The sequence below is a fragment of the Castor canadensis genome, chromosome 18 (genome assembly GCF_047511655.1).
Source record: "Castor canadensis chromosome 18, mCasCan1.hap1v2, whole genome shotgun sequence".
NCBI classification, from domain to species: Eukaryota; Metazoa; Chordata; class Mammalia; order Rodentia; family Castoridae; genus Castor; species Castor canadensis.
In genome coordinates, this window is record NC_133403.1 from 9,271,517 (window position 1) to 9,277,162 (window position 5,646).

The following is a 5,646-nucleotide window of genomic DNA, read 5'->3' on the forward strand; positions in this document are numbered from 1 at the left end:
CTTGGTGGCACAGAGCCTAGTAAGCAAAGTTGTGGTCCTGCTTTCAAAGCCTACTACCACAAATAACTAAATAATTCAATAAATGAAATATGACTGTCATCTAAAATCAAGAGAAAAAAGGATTCACTTCACACGCTGTATCAAACCAGAAAAGGCAGCAGAAGATGTGATACGCTAAAAAAATACTAAATAAACAACAAATATAAATAGATGGATATTAATTCAGATGCACTATATGCAATAATTATAATACAGAGACTGGAGAGTGTTGGAGACAAGGGGAATAACTTTTATCAAGAAAATCCTACTAGCATAACATAAAACTAGGGTGCTGAGTTCAGTTATTAAGTATTATATACTCAAATCATAGAGCTGCCCATATCTAGACAGTCTCTCCTACTGATTAGAAATGAGTGAAAACATCAGTTACAAAATTCTAATTATATGTTACATACATGTTTCTTTGGTGAGCACCTGGATATATTAACTTTATCACAAATTCTTTTATATAAATGTCAAAAATCCTTTCAACAAATGTAAGTGTCCTAATTACATGTCATCTTTAAACAAAAATGAAAACTAATTTGTATTTAGTCTAAAAAAATTGAGACAAAAATCAATTTGGTAAATGAGAACTTTTTCCATTACCACCTCTGATTCACCTAGGACAATTCCAAAGTATTCTTTTCAGACTAATGGAACTTGAATCATAGATTACATGGCTGTCTCACTAAAATAAAATTTCTGGGGTTAACTATTCAGTGGACGTCAGAGTATGCAGATCAACATGCATAAAATTCATTTAAGTATTCACTGGAGAAGCAAGCAAAAGCAACAGAAAATTAAATCAGGACTCTGGGAACAAAGTTTGATCACAACGAATTTTGGAACTTTATGAATTTTTGACAGGGGTAAGTTACATTTTAGCAGAAAAAAGAATGGAACTGATATGCTACAAAAATTTTTTTGAAAAATATTTTGGATCTTTTGGTTTTATATATATCTTTAAGTTAAATAATGTTGAGTTATAACTAGCCAACAAATGAATAGGGGCTTTTTGTTTTTTCTCACTGGCTCACTTCAAATCAGCCTGATGAAGTGTATATCCCTCTATAGCCGTTTCTGGTTTTATGTGTTCTCATCCTCAGAGCAGTCAACCTTAGCTTGCACTGGATGGTTAGCACTTGTTGAAAACTACAAGACAGATACAGGCTGCAGAGGTGGACAAGGGGAAGCATGTCCCTCGTCTTGACAAATCAGTGCCACACACAGAACCCACATTTTCTGAAGCATTCTCTTCATTGTAGAGCCGTTTGATTCCATCATGGAAGTCACCTACTTCCATTTCCTCTACTTTGCGTTTAGCACAGGTGTGCTTACACCCACTGGCAGCTGGGAGATGATGGTAGAAGGTAGTACCTTTGACCAGCACTTCTGGCTTGCTGTTGTCTTTGGCGAAATCTGGGCCTGAGACAGAGGAGGGATGTGATCTGAACAGCCCTTTGTCACAGGTCACCAGGGTGTGCTTGAGAGGACGGTAGACATAAACGGAATGTAGAGGCAGGGAAGACTGCAGTAGAAAGGTGGTGTGCCACCAGCTCCCGACAGCGGATCAACTGGGAGCTATCCATCTGTGCTTTCTGAAGCAGTTCAATTGTAAGAGGAAGCCAATCAGGAATAAGTTTCTCCATTTCCAAACTAACCATGGCCCGAGCAACCATGGATCCTTTGAACTGCAGAAATTGGCTGCAGGCCATACAGTAAAGTAGTTGCTTGGTAAGGACTGCCAAATGTTGAGATGGGCTTAATTTGGGCAAGCTGAAAAGTAACTGAGGCCTAGTTGACACCACATGGCATGGAAAATGTGAAGATAATCCAATGGTGTGGCTGTGTGAAGACCCCAATTCAACTTATCCAGAATAATTCTCTCCATTCTCAAAATTTCAGGAGCAGAACAGCCACAGAAACTATCCCTTGCTAATGCCTTCAGTGCTGGGATTTTCTCATCCTCTTCAACAGTCTTGGCAGCTAGGAAAAAACAGGTGATTGCAACACAACTCAAATATTTTGGGTGAGCCTTTACAGTAGCTGAAAACCTGTCCAAAAGACTGCTAGCCAGAGCAAATGTTTCTGGGTAAAGACTGAACTGGTACTTGAGTTTGGCCAACCACCGAATTTCCTCATCTCCCTGGGATGGAGAAACAGTCTGACTTGTAGGCATTTTCGGCACGTTCACTTTCCACATCTGGGCTTCCCCGGGAGTGCCTTTTCCAACAGGAAAGACAATCTCTGTTTTCCAAGGGTCCTGGAAACTTCATCATACCCTTTCGATTTGCCTGCCACCCAGCTTCATGTAGCTGCCTTCTCCTCCTCTTCCTCCTCCCCGGCGGAGCTGTAGGCCTCGCGGTGGAGACGCGGGCTCATTCGGGCCCGTCACCACCTCATTTTCCGCAGCGCGCGGCGACAGGCGACCGGGCCGACTGAGGAGGGAGAAGAGGGGGAACCGGGCCGGAGGGCGGCGCGGGCGCAGGCGTTCCAGCGGGACGCACGGCTGAGGTCGGTGGGTCAATCAGCGAACTAGTTCCATGATGAGCACGGACCTGAGGCCGCCGCCGCCACCGTCGGTCCCGCTCCTCCAACCGTCGCCTCTGGTGCCCGGGTGAGGAGGGGGCTCCCTCTCGCCATAGGGCTGCGGGCCCGGGGAGAGGCGGGGGGGGGACACCGGCTCTGCCCCTGCCCGGGGGAAGCGCCTCCGAGGGGAAATGGTGAAAGGGGGCGAGGGGGGAAAAAGAAAAAGAAAAGGGAAAGGGGGGAGAAAATAAGAAAAAGCGAGACAGAGGCACTGCGCATCTGCTCACGGGGGAAGGCTGGGGAGGGAGGGAGCAAGTGAGGAGGTTCTGACACCATAAGTACAGCAAAAATGGACAAGGTCCAGCACAAAGCCAGAATGATAGGCCTTTATACTTACATGAAAACAAATACCCAAATCCTAAAACCTCAGCTTTTGAAGCCAGATGCATCATGTCAGAATTTCAACCAAATTTTATATGACATTCTAAGGCAAGAAAAAGTCCTGGCTGAGGAGAGAAAGCATGACTTAGAGCAGATGCACGTATGACACAGCCTGAGGGATTGAAATAATGATTATTACTGTATTAAAAGATCTACGGAAAACACAGGCAATGTGCAAGTAAAGATTGGCAATGAAAATTGTGAGATGGAATCTCACTCTCTCTTCAACAAAATTAGAGATAAGGGCAAAATAGTTTCTGCTGGGTATTGAGGGGGTGGGGGCAGAGGGAAGGGGTGGAGTGGGATGTAAGGGAGGGGGTGGGGGCAGGGGGGAGAAATGACCCAAGCCTTGTATGCACATATGAATAATAAAAAAATTTTAAAAAGAAATATAAACAAATAATAGAAATCTGATAAGTGCACTGCATCATAAGTGAGTAATACCTCAAAGGAACTCATTAGAGGCTGTACTGAACATGAAGAAAGAATATGAGTTTAATATGTCAGAAAGGTATTTTAAAAATGCAGTGCACATGAAATAAGAATGAAAAAATTGCATATCTCAGAATTATTGGACATTATAGAATGTACATATAAGAATAAAAAAGGAGGTAGAAGAGGAGAAACAGAGAAGCACAAAAGTCATATTTCATGTAATAAGAGCAAATGTTACAAAATCAGTGACAGAAAATAATTCACATATCTAGGAATCTGAGAGACCACCAGGAAGGGTAAATGCTATAGTAAAACTATAAGAAGTCTACACATTGGTATATCAAACTCAAACTGGAAGAAACTAGTGAGTGAAGCAATTTTTGAAACCAGTTTTAGAAAAGCGTGGTGACCTATGTAGAAGAAATGACAGAATTTCATCAGTCTTCTGAGCAAAAATGATGCAAACAGTAATTTTCACTGGAGTGAAAATTTTTGTAGTGTTGATTTAAAAAGAAAACATCCACCTAGGATTCTGTTTCCATGAAACTGAATTCAAAAGGAAAGAAAAATAAAGGAGTTTCCAAATAGACAAGAAGTAAGTCATTGTAACACAGTAGATCTGCCTTGTAAAAATAATAAAGAGGTTCTTCAGAGAGAAGAAACTACATTGGGACTTACAGTTAAAAAAAAAAGAAAAGGAATATCACCAGGGAAAGAATAAATAAGAAATGAATACTTTCCCTTTTGTTTTCCCTCAATTGTTACAAGGATATAAAGGTGATCAAACTAAATAACCAAAATGAATTGGGCCTTTATAAAGGAAAGATAATGTGAACAAGAATGATGTTGCAGACATGGGAGGCAGGAAAGTTGAGTACACTATTAGAAGAGAGTACTAACTGTGTAGATCTAAAGGTAGAAGTCAAAGTCTACCAATCAAAAAATGTAAAAAAGTAAATTGTAATTCAAAAACAACAGAATGAATGGAATCACATATATGCTCTATCAAAATAGAGACAGGTAGAACAGAGTGGATGGATTGAAAAAGAATAAGGAAAAGCTATGGCACAGCAAATACGTAGCAAGTATAAACACACTGTTTCAAAAAGAGACCAGTTTCAGCTAATTTTCAACCATTAACCAGAATTCTAAACATTAATTTGAGATGCTGATTACTAAAAAAAACTGAACCAAGCATAAAGCAATAAATAGATCTGAATTTCTGCAGTAAGAGCACTAATAACTGATCTAATGAATTTACACTGGCACACAGGAAGTAAAAGATTATAGCAGGTCAACATTTTCCCCAAATGAAGTGAATGATAAAATTTGCACGGTACCTTCATCTGAAGGCTGCACCTTCTGTCTGAAAACATGTAGGTATTAGTGATCCACTGCTTGTGGGCAGTTATAGATTGTCATGGCTTCCAGAGAACCATTTTCGGAAGTGAGCAAGAAGATCCTGGAAATAAGTTACAATAGAGACAGCTGTGGACATCCTGCTGGCGGAAGATCAAAAGACGATTAGTAATCTTCGTAGATCTAAATTTTCATTTCCATTTACATGTCATATTATACTTATTTTGGCATTCAATGTGGTGTTTGGATTCACATTTTATTGTACAATTATAGGATACCCTCATCTGACATGTGCATGTTTTGCTGTGTAGAAAGAATGCTGTCATTTTCAGTCAGCCAGGTACAGAAAGCCATACACTGAAAAATCTCACCAATATGTGTAACCTAAAAAATGGGGTCAATTTCTCTTAGAATTTCAATGAAAAAGAGTACTTACCAAAACATGGGGATACACTGGTTAATGCATTCAATGCTATAATTACATAACTAGTTTTGGTGCACAGTCAATAAGCAATTCTTCTTATACTTTGGTAGATGATTCATGCATAACATCTGCTATATCCTAAGACTTTAAATCAACCCCAAGTTATTGTCAGGGAAAGGGTTGAAATTCTTATTTTACTGCTCAGATAATTGAATGTAGAGATTGTAACTGAATTCAAAACATTCAAAACACTACTTAGTGAGTGATGGCTCAGAGAGAGGGTTGTCCTTGTCTTCCTGGGGACAGAGCTCCCTGAGCACCCGAGTCCTCTATGTGATTTTGTGAAAACATGAGCTAACAGCCTCGCTTTCTCAGATCATCAGTAGCCTTGGAAGACTTCTGCCCTAAGAGAGGCT

The 5,646-nt window shown here is 40.4% G+C and overlaps 1 pseudogene; it reads right to left on the reverse strand.

Annotated features, from left to right (window-relative positions):
• Positions 1-292: 292 nt before the first annotated feature.
• On the reverse strand, positions 293-2,318 carry LOC109675991 (cyclin-I pseudogene; annotated as a pseudogene).
• Between the last annotated feature and the right edge of the window lie 3,328 nt (positions 2,319-5,646).